Here is a 19,604-nt window from a genome sequence, read left to right as displayed (position 1 = left end):
TCAATTTCCAGGAATAGTAGGTAAATAATGCCATTCCTTTGAACCTTCTATTTGTGTGAGACACGTAATTATTTTGGTATATTGCGAAATTAAAGATTTTGCATATGAAAGAGAGTGATTAATAATTCATACTTCACCTGAAAAGCCGAACATTGGCTAAATCGGTCCCATGAGTTAATATTATTGAGGTATACATGACTCTAATAGGAAGGTTTGACCCAGATAACTGGAAAACATTTCAGGTGAGAGAACAATTCAGAACACGAGGACAAAATTTAAGTCTATATAAGTGTAAATAAAAATATATAAAGAAGAAACTAATTTGTAAAATTCAAAAGTAATTTTCATTTCACGGACATTTGTATGCATTCTGGTCCGGTCTGTTGTGGAACTATCACACGAACTTCAAAGCCAGGCGAGTAGTGTCAAAAGGTTAGTTTAACATTTCGCCTGATGTAACCATTTTGGGCCCTCTGACGGTTCCAAATGGCAAAATATTTATTAGAACACACGCATATACGCGGGGGAAAAGTTGTTTTTCATGTGCAGTCTCCTTTTCCATCCCGCATTACACCGAAATAGAGACATCTATGTTGCTATTTGTGATCTCTTTAATTTAAGGAGAAGTATGCAATAATAATAATAATAATAATAATAATAATAATAATGTACATTGATGCAATATCTCTATTAACAGTTAAGCTATCCAATCGAAATTTCCTGCTAGAAATTCAAACTTATTTCAGACTGACTTAATATTTGCGTGAACAAGGGAAATTGTGTCATTACCTGTTGCGAAGAAAGTGAATTTAAACTACATCCCAAGTTCTACCTTATGTATTGGATTAGGAGAAGCAGGTGGAGCTACATTTCAGTTTGTACCTGATGTATTAGGTGAGGACAAGCTAGTGGAGCTACATTCCAATTTGTACCTGATGTATTGGATTAGGACAAGCTGGTGGAGCTACATTCCAATCTGTACCTGATGTATTGGATCAGGACAAGCTGGTGGAGCTACATTCCAATCTACACCTGATGTATTGGATAAGGACAAGCAGGTGAAGCTACATTCCAATCTACTAAACTTCAGTGTTATTATGGTAATAAAAAGTATTAAAAATTTGATACATGAATCCACGAGAGTTACCACCCACTCAGCATATTCAGGTCTGTCGTGCTATTGCATCACGTAATATAGATTTCATAACTCGGGAGGTACATCTACTGACAAGTCAATTGGTGATCATCGGGAAACATATTAGATAACCAAGCAATGGTACAAATCATATTCATGGTTCACACGGACAGTATGGCTTTATAATTTTCCAGACCTTTTAGAAGTGTAAATATGTTATAACAAATTTGAACTATTGAAAGAGATCGATTGAGAAAGAAACCGACACAAACAAATAGCTGTAGAGACTGGGTGAAAAATAAAACTTAGGACTAAGGCAAACAATTAAAGCAATTTGCAAAAGAATGCTTCTTGTAAAGGTTATACAATATTTTGAAGACCTTCAGAACCAGTCTCATCCAACATATGGTTAAACCAAAATTATCCTGTAATATACCATCACTACTATCCAAGCAGTATAATGGTGCGTTGAAACACTACATTCCCTACATGTTTCCATATCTGAATCGAAATTCAACGATACTAATTTAGCTCTTTCGGAATTATCTAGAGGTAGCAAAGACAATTATAGGGGCCCCGAGTGGCCGAGTGGTCTAAAGCGCTCGCCGTTACGGATTACTGTCATGTCACCTCTGTCTGCGTGAGTTCGAATCTCAGCTTCGGCTAACGTTGGTACGTGAGAAAGCCTGCCAGTAGCTTCTCGTGGGTCGGTGGTTCTTCCCTGGGTTTTCCAGGGTTCATCCTCCACCAATTGTACTGGCCGCCTATCTCGTGCTGAAAAATGGCGTTAAACCCTACAACAACAACAGCAAAGACAATTATAAGACATTTGTGTTTCTTTTACAGGTCCATTAATGAGAAAAAAGTTTCCCTATATTTTGGAAAAAGCATCAATACCAAGAACGATACAACTAATTACATACCAATTTCGTCACTTAGTTCTTTATTCAAACTCATGGAAATGGTCATTTTCAAACATGTATTCAATACCCACAGGAAAATGATCTTATCTACAAATGTCGATGGGATTTGTTCCAAATCAGTCAGCCGAGTACCAACTCATAGATATGCATGAGAGCTTTTGGGAAGCACTCAGTAGAGGAAAATACATCTGTGTTATATTTTTAAATATATCGAAAGCATAAAGATCTTGAGCATAAACTAAACTTAAACGTTATGGAATAGAATTTGATGATTGATTGGTTCACCAATTATCTTTCCGATAGAACACAAACTGTTATTGCGAAAACCGTTTATTTTGTTGACATTAATGAACACGCGGGTCTTGTCTTTTTCAAGAAATGTATCTCGAGTCGACATATTGAAGGTAGACTATAGAAAATACCTAAATTGCCAAATAATTTAAGATTCCTTAATTACAAGCTGAGTAGAAAATCTTTTCAGCTTTCTTATGATATAACAAGACCTATATGAGGATATCCAGAATTACTTTGGGATGGATGGTCAAAGGCAGACTCTGATGGATTAAGAGAGGTTACAGTTAAAGGCAGCTAGGATAGTCAAGTTTTAAACAGGCGTTCCTTCAGGAAATATTTATGGAGAATGCAGCTGGCTCCACTTACGGAAAGAACAAACAGCCACAATTATGTAATGTCCATAGAATTATTCATAATGATTTACCAAATTATCCTAACTAGCTGATTCCTCCTTTGATGAGAGAAATGTCGAGATATATTTTACATAATCGACAAACTTTCTCTAGGTTACATGCCAGACTTGAAATTACAAAACACACTCTTTACATACCTTTCGTATTCGCAAATGGACTACCTGAAATTGTCACATCGAAAAGCGATTTCTGAAAAGTTAATTAACCCCCAATAATAAAATGACTTCCTAGTATCGTTCCGGTGATCACATATACTATATTATTCATGCCAGGATCAGAAACTAGTGGGATGTCCTATAGAAGATCTCTGTAACAATCACCTGATTGCAAAAGTGGGAGGGAAGCAGAAGGTACATATCATCATTTTATTATTTAAACTCGAGTTCAAAGGCAAGGTCTTATACTTAGTTTTCACAAATGTTCCTTCCCGTCTCTACAACCACTCTTCTATTCCCTCACCTGAATTCGAAACTGAACAAAAGTTGATTATTTTTAAGCGTTTACAAAAGTGCATCAAGGGTAAAATGCATTTTAACCTTATACTTCATCTTTAGACTCTAAATATAAAGGGAATATAAATATAAATATATAGTCTTCTTTTCCCTGACAGTACTATGATATATTTATATTTGATGTAGGTGCATTACATGACAGTACTATGATAGATTTATATTTGATGTAGGTGCATTACATGACAGTACTATGATAGATTTATATTTGATGTAGGTGCATTACATGACAGTACTATGATAGATTTATATTTGATGTAGATGCATTACATGACAGTGCTATGATATATTTATAATTGATGTAGGTGCATTACATGACAGTACTATGATAAATTTATATTTCATGTAGGTGCATTACATGACAGTACTATGATATATTTATATTTGACGTAGGTGCATTACATGACAGTACAATGCTAGATTTATATTTGACGTAGGTGCATTACATGACAGTACAATGCTAGATTTATATTTGACGTAGGTGCATTACATAACAGTACTATGATAGATTTATATTTGATGTAGGTACATTACATGACAGTGCTATGATATATTTATATTTGATGTAGGTGCATTACATGACAGTACTATGATAGATTTATATTTGATGTAGGTGCATTACATGACAGAGCTATTATAGATTTATATTTGATGTAGGTACATTACATGACAGTACATTTTCGTATTTCAGAGTGATAACTATTTCACAAATTTTGACCGCCTGGTCGGTAGTATTTTATCACCCTGTTCAATTAAGAATCTATCAATGGGTTAAAAATAAGCACGACGAATGAAATGCTTAACTCATCATACGCTTTTAAGCAATACTATATGACCGAAAGAAAATAACGATGTCATTCAACGACATGCAATTTTATACAGACCCATGACTTTTTTTACCTGATGCTTATTAGGTTACTCACAGATCATTTTCATTTAACCCCCTGCAGACTCTGGGTTGAGGAATAGGCCTGATGTGTTCTTCGGCATGTCGTAAGATGCACTAATGGAGACAGAAGCTGCGGTGACCCTTTGGTTGGTGTGCCAGGCTCGTTACTGGAAAGGATCGGATCAGCCTGGGTTGGTATACTGGGGTCCTTTTTTCCAATTGCTTCGCTACTGGTGTTGTTCGTCCTCCTAGTTCAAAGATGACCATGACATCACGAACTGGTTTGGCTGTTGCGAGTACGTCAATGGCTGATCAGGTCAATTTGTGCTCTGAACTGTCGCTGGCACACTGGTAAGGAAATGGCGCCTTGGGCTGCCTGACCAATAGAGGATGTGTTACAGTTCTGAGATTATGCTGCTTTAATTTATGCTCTGCCTCTGCAATTCTCCTCAGTTTAAAGTACATAACCACAGTATGACTAAGTCTGCACCAGGTGAAACGATCATGTGCGAGATCTTCACAAGGCTCAGGGGCATTGTTGAAGTGTTTCAAGGATGACTTAAGGGATTTTTTAAGCGTTTCTTCTGACCTCATTGCTTTCCATCCTTCAGCTTGCCACAGAAGACAGTCTTTGTTAGTTGCTAGTCTGACATCCTAGTGACATGGTCTACCCATCTCATCTGTGATGTCATCAGCAGAGTTTGGATCCTTGAAAAGCCTGCTGGCGTGAGAATCTCAGTGTATATGACGCTATTTTACCTCCTTTTCCTCAAAAGATTCATCAGGCAGCCTATGTGAAGATGTTTCACTTTCTTGGAATGACTTCTATAAACCGTCCAAGTTTCGCATGCATACAACATGGTCGGCAACACAATGGCCTTGTAGATCTTCTGTTTTGTTTGCATACTGATGTGGTTGCACTATCAAAATTTGTGCACTTAGTCTGCCAAAGGCCACACATGCTTTAGCGATTCTGACATTGGTTTCGTCATCTATGTGGAATATACTCCACTGTCTGAAGGGTTTGTCCATTCCTCACCCCTAAAATGATTTTGAAGAAATACGACATTCATGATCGCTTAAGTGACTTTGATTCTCGCTTTTTGCAAGACAGAAATCCACTAAAATCATCTGCTGGTTCTATTATGGCTGGTAGCGCGATAGTCTTCATGTGCGCCCGCATATAGGGGCTGGGGGGGGATGGCACATGCCCCACCCCACTACCTCCGGATTTCACCTCTAAACATGTTTTGGCCTACATCCGTAAAACTTAACAGCTGACACTTCATGTTTCGCCCCAACCAACCCCCGCCCCCCGAAAATAATTATGCAGGTGATGGGAGGAAAGGTAGTCTGTATTCATTTTCTTTCTTGTTTTAGTTATTTACTAGCGTATATGAATGTGTTGAATATATATATTCCTCGGTAAGACATCGAATGATCCTACGATTTTCTTCTTTTTATTTTTATTATTCCCATAATAGGTTGTTCATTGGGTCGGGAAACACCATCCCAATGTCAACTTACAATTAAATAGCTCTGGCTATCATATAATCTAGGGACAGTAAATATAATGTACAAATAAAGAAGAGAAAACACACACATATACGTGCATGCACGCATGCATATACCACGCAGTTTATTAGACACAAATTAGGCAGACTGACACAAATATAAGTGACGTTGCAGTATTGTTACCTGTCTGCCCAATGGCACAGGTTATATGCTGGCTGAGGCCCATTTTCCTGGGTTGGAAAATTTTCAGTTGATACCAACAAAACATTCACTTTTATGTACATCGAAGTTTTCTTTCATTAGTCTCTCAACTGCGATAGAATACATAGCCCTATCTTCGCTAGCCAAGATTCATCGATTCTTTATGCAGTGATACTGGGTAGAATGTCATAGCGGGTCATGCCAGTGATATACTGCTGTGATCATTATTTTAATATATAAAAAAGATGGTTGTTGGTCTTAAACTAGGAATATTCATTTTGTTTTTGAAAATTAAGCTTCCGTATAGCACGTGTTGTTATAGCAACGTTGTTGTTACTTTCTACGCATTTCGATCTTTCAAAAGCAAAATCGTGTTCATTTTTAGTGTCATCCCTTTGTTGACATATGACCCTGACCTTTAATAACCGCTGCTGTAATATGTTGTCGAGGTAAAATGCAATAATGTCTGAAGATTGGCTTCTAAAGCCTACAATATGACTTCTTCGGCAAAAGGGGTGAGTGTTGGAGTGCAGGAATGTCTGTGCAATTATTTTGTTTAAACTTCTAATGATCGATTTTAAGCTGTGGCTTGTCAGTTTTGATCGGAAATCACAGGAGTGGGTGGGTGGGAGCTTGTTGTTATTATTATTAGGGTGTAAAGCGTTGATATAGATAAAACTTCACATCAAATGATCTGGTAACAGGGAACCAAAAGTAGTTCCCAGAATTTATCGATGTGTAATAATTCCAGATCACTATCACGTGACTGTATACATCCAACCAAAGCGTAGAAAACGCAGTCAATTCATTAATATATATATATATATATATATATATATATATATATATATATATATATATATATATATATATATATATATATATATATATATATATATATATGTGTGTGTGTGTGTGTGTGTGTGTGTGTGTGTGTGTTTAGATTCCGTTCTCTGTTCCTTTCAAGGCATATAAATACGTCTTATCTAATTAGGATTGGGATCAAATTCAATTCGGCACTGATGGGTCACGCATGTCTGTTACATACTTCATACTCGAACAATTAAGCATTCTACAACAACCGTAAGCGAAGATAATAATGATACAAGAAATCTGCAAACTATCATTAGTATGCACCTTTATTACTCTCATTCGTCTGTTATGATAATATGTATCTAAAAGAGAAAAACAAAACTAAAACTCAAACATAAAAGATATTTATCTTTGCAAATTTTTCTCTTGAAGCAACCTGATTTTCTATCTTCTCAAGCATCACCTTATTTGTAAAAATATTCGAAAGAAAATGAAATGTTTTAAACAAGTTTTGTGTCCTTATCATCTTGATGGCATGTAAAATGCAGGTCAGTTAATTATGTCAGGAAATGTAAATTTTCTTCTGACATATTGTATGTCCGGTTTCATTGTAATAATTATTGCAATTTATTTATAATCTAAGCACGAAATTTGGTAGATTGATGACGGAAAAGTAGTGTGTAGGTATCAATTCGGGTAACTGATGTAATGTTTCTAGGTCAAAAATTGTGAGAAGGTATATGGAAATAAGTCATCCAATATTCAGGTTAACAGAAAACCACTTAAATTAATCAAAGTAGGTCGCTGAAATCGAATGCCGTTCACAAGAGATACTTTATTTTCCCGAAAAGGAATACATGTACCTTATTTAACATTTATGAAAAGAAACCGTTTTTGGTTTTCAAAAGCAAAGTTAACGTCAAACATCATCGTAGTTGCATTTCAGTCAAGAGCTATTTGAGTACTCGTCTAATGTTTATTCAACGCTTTTGACGAATATATTAGCTGGTCCTATTTCAAATCAGAATAAAAGTACGAATCGAGCAGAATAACAACAACTGGGATCCCAGGCAAAATGAAACGGAAGTGAATAGGTCGTGTAGAATATTATCTACATTCTACAAAAGCGATGTTGATATCTCTTTGAAGGGATCTACATCTTTGTATTTCAGAGTGATAACTATATCACAAATATTATCTCTCTTGGGCAGGTTTATTCTCTCTCTCTCTCTCTCTCAACTGATCGATCAACAGTAAAACATGCAGGTATTATTCAAGGAGCTTAAACATAACTACTACGAATGAAATGCTGAACTCATAATACACTTTCATGCAATACTAATCAAATGTAAATACTGAGAAGAAAATGACGATAACAGTCTACGACATGCACATTTGTGCAAATGCAAGACTTTCATTTTCACTTGATGCTGATCGGGCCACTAAAAGCTAATTCCTTGTATACCCTTTTAGGGCTCAGGGATGTTAAATAGGCCTGATGCACTCTAGGGTATCTCTTAAAAGACTCTTATAGAGGCAGAAGCCTGGGTTGGATACCATTGTAGGTCTTTGGACAACTAACTTTACTTTAATTGACAAGCCACTTCATAATCAACTCTTATTTCTCTGCCTTGAAACATCAATCCAAATGTCACTAAAAGACGAATGTATGTTCATATTTCCTGGATAGTGGAGAATCTGGCACCTTCTCCCATATACGGCCCCTAAGCTCAAGGGTGCCCACGTAATCATTTATGTTGGGGTGTGTAAAGTGGCAAATTTTTTGTTGATCTAACAAGAATACATTAGTTGAGACCAGAGAACCATTAATTAGATTTATTGAGACAGGCGCGTATCATATCGCCATACTACCGTGTACGGTAATGTCCTTTAGAGGGAGAATTATGTTCCTAATTAAACAGTTGTTTATACAGCAGCCAGGCGGACTATTAGGGACAAGGAAAACTTCATTTTCATGGTAAAGTTGTCACAATTGAGAGATCGCAGAAACTCTGTTACTCAAACTACCAGGTCAAGCTGACCCTGATTTTGGCGCCTCTGGAAAAAGGGCGGCAGAGATATTTGATTCTGATTGGTCACATTAAATAAGAGGCGTGTTTCCCACACAAAATTCTCTAGGTTTTTAAAACCGCTACATCGAAATTCTAATCAGTCTAAGCTTTTCTACGTGGGGAAAACCAGAGTAGGCTCCGGGGGATTTGCAAGAAATTCCCCGTAAAGGAACTGTTGTCCAAAGGGGACTATTGTCGAAAGGAACCGACGAACTAATTTACCGATTAGAGGGAGGAACATTGAAAGCAAAGGTAGTGTGACAATTCCATGTAATTTGTTGATGCCATATATAATGCTTTGCTGAAGTTATGTACTGGTAGTTGCATGAATCTTTTTTCTACATTCGTGTAATAATTTGCTTTATGAAGTATAACTGTGTTGAGTTTATGCATAGGATGTCGTACATTAATCTTCTTTAGATAAGTTTGACGAACTGTTTGAATTTGTCGTCTTGTTTACATAAGAATTATATTCTAAGAATTTAATACATTACATTAGTTAATATGATTACGAGAATCCTTGTGAATTCGCCGAATTTAGAAGATTTCACGTATGATTAAGAATAAGTGTGTATTGACTGAAATGATCTAGTAATTGATTGATTCCTATTTATTCGCTGTGTAAATTGAGGCTGGCTCAGAACCCCAGGCCTCGCGTATGTGTTAATGTGTAAGGTCAAGGCGTAACGAATTAGCCATTTGACTAACTAGGGTCATTATAGGACATGTGGAGTCGATTGATAGCCTTAGCGTCTGTTTAGCACTGATAGTGCAATCTGATAACGAGGGAGAATAATGAACAATTATCTATTTCAGAAATAACGGGAAATTTAGGTTGTCTCTATTTATATTTATTTAAAAGGGAGAAAATAGCTCCTTAGACGTATGAGACGTATTATCCTGAGACGTATACTGAGAAGTATAGAGAGAAGTGCAGTGAGACGTATAATCCTGTGACGCAATCCTGCGACGTATTAATTTCTGAAACGTATTCTGAGAGTATCCTGAGACGGACGGTGGAAAGTATCATCCTGAGATCCAAGGGTCTGAATAGCTACAGAGGAAGTAAGACAAACTGAGGACGAGCAGGTTATGCAATCGTACAAGACGTTGACTTCGATTGTTCACTCGATCCTATGATGAACTAAATCTATCAGTAAACAGATCGGCTGTTTTATTTAAGTCTATTTGCATTTTCTTTGTATTTTGGTGAAAGTTAAATTTCTAAAAGCAGAGTACATTCCTGATGTAATGAATTTTCACAGTGTTTTTATGTAATTGATTAAATTGTTTATTTACGTGTACGGGGGCTCGTGTTGGTTTGTTTTATATACCTGCTCAGATCTCTATCTATTTCACCTATAAGTTTCACCACTTATATTTGTATTTACTCGAACCGGGCAATAACATCGAAGGCGGTCAACCCCTTGATAACGAAAACCAAATTTGGAGGGACAATTCTCCCCCCGTTTACAGGGTGGGGTGAGGGGCAAACGTTGCGGAGGTCAGCAATTAAGTTTTACGGATGTAAACCAATATATATTTAGAGGTGAAATCGGGGCGTGGAGGCATGTGCATGACAAAAGGGAATGAAATGTTAATATACATAACTTTTCTTAGCTTATATGGGAACATAATAACATAAATATCAGTTCTTTAAATTTAATTCATCTGACCTGTACATTAACAATTATGTTATTTAGCAAATCACTAAATTGTTATATATAAACATTTTTAGATACTTCTTACTTATATATTGCTTTACTATTTCAGCAAAATAGTTTTGCTGTAAAAGGATTACGAAAGTCATCAGCTGTATCTGGTTAGGCACACAATTCATATCGACTTTCAGATATATACAAATTCTACCATCTTTCAGTTTTATTTGGAATCCCAAGCGTCATTGTGAGAACTTTGTTAAAATCATTCCATACTTTTGTGGCAACATGGCAAAGCAATCTCGTAATGTTCCGAAAGCTGTTTCACAAAACGTGTCATATATATTCAAGAAAGACCAACTTCAAAATAAAATATTTTATTCTAATATTTTTGGAAAGAAATGTCAAAGTTATGGTTATTCAAGTTAATAAGCACGGAAAGAAGATTCGATACAATCCAAGACCGTAAACCGGTTCGCTTAGTTATTCAAGTGTAATAAACAACTCCTGATAGACCCGAGAAGCTATGTTATGACATATCGTAAACATATTTATCTAAATCGATAGATTGTTTGTTCAACATTTCGATCTTCTCAAATATTCCGCGTTTATACTGCAGTCTATAGTTCGCGCTCCAATTACCAATGCCACTTAATTTTTCCCTTGATAAAATAATTTGAAAGGTAATTTAGTGCTTTTTGCAAAGTTATATGTACTCATACGGTAATTGATCCTGAGTGGTGAACTCTCAAGTAAGTTTTAATTAATTTAATGTGCAAAGGTAAGTACATTTCTGAATAAGGCCTGGCCTGGTCGGAGTTCGGAACAAATGTTTGGTTATTAACACCTTTGCAATGAGGGTGTATTACTTGTCAAGATACTTCCTCCAAACAAAATATCATGCTTCAAGGTATACCGGGACGTAATCAGTGTGCAAGCAAATCTGAGCTAAGCTAAGCTAAGAAATACTATAAAGAATACACAACCAATAGACATGGATTAATTGCTATGAAACCCATTCTAAACTGTTGTCAAGGACGTAGGTAAAAGCATGGATGCAGTGAGGCGTTTCATATATATGGTAAGGTGATTTGTTGATATGCACATATTCAGATGACCATGCAATATATAAAGTTCCAACTAAAACTGATTCCTGTTTCATTCCGACGATTTAGCCATACACTGCATTTACTCGCAAGTCAAAAGGGCAATTTCTATTGTACAAGTAATTGTACCAGTAAAGTGGTTGTCATGACGACATGCACATTTTCATATTCTGACCATACTATTAGTCAAATTTCATAATAGTCCATTAAAACTATGGGACCTATTTCCTAAAAATTGATTGTGTATAGGACAGAAGGGTGGACAGATATGAGGATTCGTATACGCTCATGCCTCTGTAGAAGCTGTAGTACAACAAAGCAGAGTGAGGGGATTCTATTTTTTTGTTGTTGTTGTTGTGGGGTTTAACGCCATTTTTCAGCACACGATAGGCTATACATGGCGGCCAGTATTAATGGTGGAGGAAGAACCCGGGAAAACCCCGGAAAGAACCACCGACCCTCGAGAAGCTACTGGCAAGCTTTCTCACATACCCACATTGGCTGAATCTTAGACTCGAACCGCCGTAGACAGAGGTGAGATGGCAGTGATCCGTAACGAAGAGCGCTTTAGACCACTCGGCCACTCGGGGCCCCGTGAGGGGATTCTACTCTCTGACTTGATAGAGAACCTTTGTATAATAACCAGAGGATTATTAATCTCCGTCATCACTGGAATTTTAGTTTAACAATTTTTAAAAATACATATATTGTTGGCTAAAAGGTGGAGCAAGAGCAAGAATCGTTATGGTATTTAGGATCGAGATGACCTCGGATAAAAATGTCTCAAGTTTCGTAATGATTATCGCAGTGTCTTCTGGAGAAGGAGAGATAAAGAATTTGTTACGTAGTTGATTACTGGAGAAAAACGATATACGATACTTGACGGACGAAAGACATATTTATCAGTAAACCTGAGTGGGCGTAGGTTTTATTCTCTCTCTCTCTCTCTCTCTCTCTCTCTCTCTCTCTCTCTGTGTATCTTGATTACAGTGATAGATCTGCAAAAGCTACTTCCTTTGAAGCCTCTTGGTGACTCCGACAATTAAATCTAGATTCACAGGTTGAGATCGCTTGACGATTATCATAATATGGCCTCTGCATTTCAACAAAACTACACTTAAATTAATTAAAGGAGTTCGCTAAAAGTGAATGCCGTTGACAAGAGATCATTTTTTCTTCTATGAAAAGAAGCCGTTGTTGGTTTTCAAATTCAAAGTTAACGTTAACCGTACATGCATGGTAGTTGGATTTGAATAAAGAACTATCTGGGTACACTTACAATGTACTCACGATGTTATTCAACGCCCGTGACCCATTTATTCGCTGGTTCTTTTTTAAAATCACAATGAAAGCACTAATCGATCAGAATAACAACAACTGGGATCCCAGGTAAAATGAAAAGGAAGTAAAAGACAGTGTCAGGCTAACAAGTGTCTGTAAATACACATATTAATATCATCTACAGATGCCGAATCAGATAAAGTGTTGGAGGGGGTCTCCAAAGTTTGAAAAGGACCCTGACTTTCCTCGAAAAGGCTCCAAAGCAAACGTCTGTGTGGCTATTTACTCAAAGTGTGCATAATATTCAATAAACTTGTGCAAACATAAAACGACGGTCAAAGTTAAAGTGACGAGGTGAATGTGTGTTTGCGTGTGTATATGGGTTTCTGCTTTGTTTTTTTCTAGCGGTGGGGTGGTTGGTTCTGGAAACCCCCTCCTGCTCTGACCCTGATTTACATTCTACAAAGTGATATTGATATCTCTTGAAAGGGGTCTACATTTTAGTGTTTCAGAGTGATACCTTTATCACAAGTATTAGCTGTCATGGGCAGGTTTATTCTCTCTCTCTCTCTCTCTCTCTCTCTCTCAACGGAATTAAATGCTATACTCGTAATACACTTTCATGTAATACTAATCAAATCTAAATACTTGAAACAAAATGACGATATCAGTTTAAGACATGTACTTCTGTGCAAATGCAGGGCTTTTATTTTCTTTTAATGTTCATTCTGTCCCTCACAACTAATTCCTTGTAAACGCTTTTGGTCTCAATGATCTTAAATAGGCGCGATGCTCTGTCCAACATCTCTTAAGAGGCTCTAATGGAAACAGAAACCGTGGTGATTCGGTGGTTATCATGCCAGAGGAACCGCCGTTTAAAATGAATAAGCCTGGATTGGCTTTCATTCTGGGTCCATGGACAACTAAGTTTACTTCAATGGCATAGTCACTTCATAATCAGTTCTTATTTATCTGCCTTAAAACATGAAGCCAAAAGTCAAGAAGACAGGACTGTATGACATTTTTTCCTGGACAGTAGCGAATCTGGCATCTTCTCCCATATAAGGTTCCTAAGCTTCAGGGTGCCCACATAATCTTTTTTGTGGGGTAGGTGGGGCTGAGGAGACGGGACAAACATGAGGTGGTCAGCTTTTAAGTGTTATTGGGGGAGGGGAAGCAGCCCCGCTCTCCCCTATATGCGGGCGCCGATGCGTAAGGTTTGCCACTGTAAACAAGGAATAATGTTAATGATACTATATCTGCATAAAACTTACAAACAGAGACATTGACAGAAAGCTTGTTTTTGTGTTGTTTCTGTTTATACAGGCCTATAATATTGGTCTGAGGGTCGAAGAATGTACTTCAACTTCCATACACCATATGAAATTAAAAGTCATTATGTCAATATGGTACAAAAATGGCTGCCGATGACGTCATGAGAGGAGGGTCTGTGTTTGTCAAATTGTGCATTGAAATCCATTGAGAAATATGCAAGCCTTCCATTAGACCACATTATAGTTTGTATGCAAAGTTAAATTTACTAAAATGAAAATAAGACATCTCAATAAGATAACATGCGCTATTAAAAATGGCATGGAACACCATTTATAATTTACCTGCATCATTATATATTCCCTATAAGCTGGGTATACCAACAATGTAAGTATATCATACGGAGACTGACGCTTAAAAGATTAAACAATGATTCAAAATAAATAATAAGTAACCATAGTAACCATGCAATATATATGGTATTCCTATTTTGCTTTTATATTCACTTTTTGTTTTTACATTATTTGAATGCTGTAAATGACAGATATAATAGTTTCATGTACAGATGGGTATTTTGAGATTATGTTCAATACGATGCTTTGCCAAAGAATGTTCTGTATGACTGATGTTATGTATTACGTTCGATGTAATTAACGATGTCCGCCATCTTGGTTTTTAGAGGCAATTTATGTATCCGAGACACCTCCAGTTCTCACTATGGGGGCGCTCACCAGATAATATGTACTTTTGAGAGAGTGACGTATGTAAGGTGAAGTAGTTCGCATTTAAAACATGCACAATGTAGAGAATGTTGGCATACCTCTATGCTACATTAATTTAATGTGGATGATATTTGTTTTGGATATTGTACTTTTGAAAATTTTACATGATTTAAGCACACTGCTAACTAAAATGACTGTTCCCTTATGTTAAAAAATCAGCCTGAATTAGTCTAAAGTACACTATACATAGCAGCTATTAAAATAGGGAAAATGAATTTTGCCAGACTAGACAATACCAGCTTCTGAAATTGCAATGAATGAATTACCAAATATATAAAATGTAAAAACGTTATCGGCTCTTTTTTATACAATTTACCTCTGAAGTTCAGGAGGTGAAAATGACCAAGTAGAGCTAGCACGTTTTTGAAAGATACACATCTGAAGTAAGGCCAAGCTGTATACTCTATAACCCATAGTACACCCATCAATTATACACCAAAATAAAGGGAATTAAAGGTTCTTTGCATTATCCCTAAGATATACAAGGTCTTTTTTAAATAGCCAGTATAACCAGTGAGCAAAGCCATGGAAATTCTATTTCTTTAAAATCCTAATGGAAAATACGAAACTATAGAGCGCCACCTATGCGGTAGATGAAAGTATAATTGAACAAGTTATGCTTAGCGATAAAAAATGCACTTATCACCTACTGCAAAGATGACACTTCCGCGTTTATCATGTTCTAATTTTCCTGCACTACCAACCCAGCTGGAGGACAATGTTTACTGATATACGTCTGACGCAATGATTTTAGTGTTTAGGCATTTTGTAATTAAAAGTTTAATAGTTTAATTAGCATTCATTACTGCCTTGAGTCATAATATGTTAAAGATAGTTAATATTTATTGTCTTAAATACCTGTTATCAATATGCGGAGTGATACATGGTATAGTGCATCGAAGGTTATAAATACCGGTGTCGTGCAGACCAGCCAGCCTCCCTTCGACAGGCATTAGGTTCGTATACAAATTGCATTACATAGCGTATTCCTAATTTAAAAATCGAATTGCAAACGTGATAGGGAATGTTATCATTCTTCAGATAAAAAAATAATTAATAAAGTAATCATATTTGAAAATATACATTCATATCTGCAATATAAATATTTTTTAAAGTTTGGTACTGAAGAAAATCAAAGACAAAGATATTATAATGTAGAGAACTTTTACGTAGGGATATTGAGCTTCCATAAAGCTTACGCTATTTCAATTACATTTTGTATTACTATTTTTTATTATTGTAACAGAAATGGTCATCCATTTCAAATAATAGTTCTACTTAATTGGATTCGTTTGCTGTTTTGACTCTAATGTTACTCTTATAAATATTCTGATATCTTAATAATAAATACTTTGTGATCAATATTTTTATTTAGTGTAAATTGCTGAGACTATTGGTTATAATGAAATGTAATGATACAGAGAAAGATAACAAGATAGTATGTAAATTTGTTATCAGACAACTTTCTATATGCTACGTCATAAAGTTGCAACCAATTCAAGATTTCAATCTGAGGATTGCTGAAGTCCAGAAACAGGAAGTAACTATAAACGTAAGTGAGCTTGCGCTGGAAATTAAGTTTGGGTGAGTGTTATGTATATTGAATTTGCATTGTTTGTCAGCTTTGTATCCATTATAGGCTGCGGGTTCTGTAAAATTGGATCCAGTAGCTGATCTTGTCCGCAAACAAGTTCATTGTCTACTTGACCAGAATCAATTATTTTCTAATTCTGTAAACAACTAACACATATATTATATTTATCTGTGATTTTAAGGTCATTATCTTAATCTGAGTCAAGGACAAGTATGTTTATCATGTTTTGTATACTATTAGTTACATATCTTCTAATTATAAACTCGGGTTGTTCTAGAGATCAGGGTTACCTTTTTGTGACCTAGATTTTTTAAAATAAATCTTGTTCACTGGAACAATTATTCATTTCTGGGATACCAACTGAAGCAGAAATCAGTCCTTTAATTGTGTTCATTTGGGCTGGAATTATTTATTCAAATTATTATTCTCTGAAAATAAAAAATAGAATATTCTTGGACAGATACATTAACTTGGAATTATGGTAAATTCAGATAAGGACTTATGGAATTGTATTATCGTGATTCATCAAACGAGTATGGACACATTATTACAATTCAGGCCATTGGTACATTAGTACATTAGAGACGGCAGTCCACTACAGGCACATCAACAACTTCAGCATCGGAAAATATTTGAATTACCACTTAAGTTAATTCAGAACTTTATTCATTTGGATTTGTGTCAGAAATTCAGGTATATTTGAGATTTACCGCTAGTTATTTTTACATTGTCATTTCATTTTCAGGTTGCATGTTTTGGAAATTAATTGTTTATTGAATTTTACAAAACGTGTTGCTTTCCGCTCTTCTCTATCACTTATACTTTAAGACCACAGAGTCGTATTTTGAGCACGTTATGATATAAATAAATGGGTTAAAAAAGCACATTCCCGCTATAAAAAGACACCACAGGGATCGCATATGATACACGGTACAGAAGTAAAAAAAATATCTAATTGCATGTATATATTCTACATAAATGTTAATATTTTATGTAAGTACAACATAGACTGGTCCACCAACTGGGTAGATAACTAGACATATCCTAATTCTGTATTACGCAGGAGTTGTAAGTTGCACGTGTTCCGACTGATTACGCTTCTCCAGCGTGCATAAACATCTCGTCATAAAACTGTTATGTTGGTATTTATGATTCAGGTATATCGTATCTTTACATTCCGCTTGCGACCACAGTTCCTTGTTGATAAGTTTGGAACAGTGTGCCATTAGACAGGCTTAAGACTGTAGCTGTGCTTGACCTTGTGTCCTCTGTTCTTGATTTGTTTCTTCTTTTGTTTTCGTTTGTTTTTGTTTGAAAGGTTTTCGTTTACACAATGAGACACAGCGCTAATGTCTGAGAAATGTCTTACAATCTTACAGCGGCAAATAGTGACAGAAATGTTTAACTTTTCCCGATAGGTTTTCGTCTTTGTTAATTTTTACTGGACGCCAGAACTTCCTTATTTTTGGATTTACTAGGTACATGTATTTCTGGGACTTTCGATCTCTTATAGCAGAAGTGTACTTCTTTAGAGCTCTGTATGTCCCAGAATCACACAAGAAAGGCTGACTGACTTTCATCGGATGATGGTTTGCTATGCATTCTTTATTTGTTCAATTAGAGGGGAAGGGTGGATACTCCACTTATACGCCGATTTGTCTAAAGTTTAGTTTGCATTTTGGCAGATCTTAGGTGTGCGTGTATGTATGTATATATGTGTGTGTGTGTGTGTGTGTGTGTATTTAGTAAAACGTTAAAGGTAAGATCACCGATCGGATTGGGGCAATATTATCTTAATTAGGGGCTGGTCTTGATTAGAAGGATCAGATTGCACTTTAGCATGTTTTACATGTTAACTGGGTCTGAACAAAAGTGAACCAGATCACGATGACAAAATTATATCCCATGTTCACCTCACGTCAATAATTACTGTCACGTTACAGGGAAATGTATCAGAAGCTGTGGCGCTATTTGCACGCGCAAGTATTATCACATATAGTACAATCCATACATGAACACCAAACGCGGTCTAACTCTAAAAATCGTCTGACCGTGATAACAGAATTATAAGCATATATTTGACTGATGTCAGTAATAGCTGTTAAGTTTTAGCACAGTCCACGGAAGTCGTAATTAGCAAAACTCTACTACTTATCGATCGTTTCCAAAGCAACGTTGTACTTTTGTGAAAATTTTTCATTTGAACACCGTTGTAATTTACTAAAAAACAAAACAAAACTTGACCGAAAAGTTGCGAAAACATAAAACTATGTTTTTTCATTTGCAGATTTTCTGTCAGTCCTACGGTCACTCTAACTGTAACAATATCGAGGTGGTACAAAGCAATTTGAGGTTTTTGTTTGATGAAGAAATTGTAGCCGAACAAAATGTATTATTTGTCTGCAAATCATTATTATATATATATATATATTATTTATTTTATTTTTGGATTTGATTCTTAAAACCGTAAGTTCTTTTCATGATTTGTACCTTGTTTTTCTAGGGAAATAAATTATTTATTAAATTGTCTTCACTTTTATCTTTTTACTGTTTATGAAAGCCTAACCACGTAACTCAATTCTTAACACATGATGATGAATCTGATATGTGTATGGTGCCTTAATGACGTTTTGTCACAACACATTTTGTTGTCATATTTACATATTTATGTCATCAGTCGATCACTCGTTTTGTGGCGTTAAAGACGTTTTCTTCATCAAGTAGGCTAAAGAAATACCTCATCATCATGACAAAAATACAACAAAAAGAACCTACGTACATTTATAGTCATGTGAAAACGTTAAAATTGGTAACTCGTTTTGTTGGCAAGTATGCTTTATAAATGTATCACTATAACTACAGCAGCTTTGAAAAGTAAATAATGTTATGAACGAAACTAAATATCTTACTCATCTCGTAATAACACAATACTGTCTCGTAAAAAGCAATACTATCTCTTGATAACGCAATATTATCTCCTAATAACGCAATACTATCTCGTAATAACGCTATGTTATCTCGTAAGAAAGCAATGTTATCTCGCACTAACGTAATAGTATCTCGCAAATATTATATAGTAATAACGCAATGGCATCTTGTAATAAGGAAATCTTATCTCGCAATAACGCAGTGTCATCTCGTAATAAC

The 19,604-nt window shown here is 35.8% G+C and overlaps 1 long non-coding RNA gene across 1 annotated transcript; it reads left to right on the top strand.

Annotated features, from left to right (window-relative positions):
- The first annotated feature begins 8,887 nt into the window (after positions 1–8,887).
- Positions 8,888–10,068, top strand: LOC149800104 (uncharacterized). The gene is made up of 2 exons (XR_016420942.1): positions 8,888–9,016; positions 9,627–10,068. It is a non-coding gene; the product is annotated as an uncharacterized LOC149800104 (long non-coding RNA).
- The last annotated feature ends 9,536 nt before the right edge of the window (positions 10,069–19,604 follow it).

The sequence above is a fragment of the Sinohyriopsis cumingii genome, chromosome 5, assembly GCF_028554795.1.
Source record: "Sinohyriopsis cumingii isolate HCF-2022 chromosome 5, ASM2855479v2, whole genome shotgun sequence".
NCBI classification, from domain to species: Eukaryota; Metazoa; Mollusca; class Bivalvia; order Unionida; family Unionidae; genus Sinohyriopsis; species Sinohyriopsis cumingii.
This window is presented reverse-complemented; position numbering and strand designations above follow the sequence as displayed.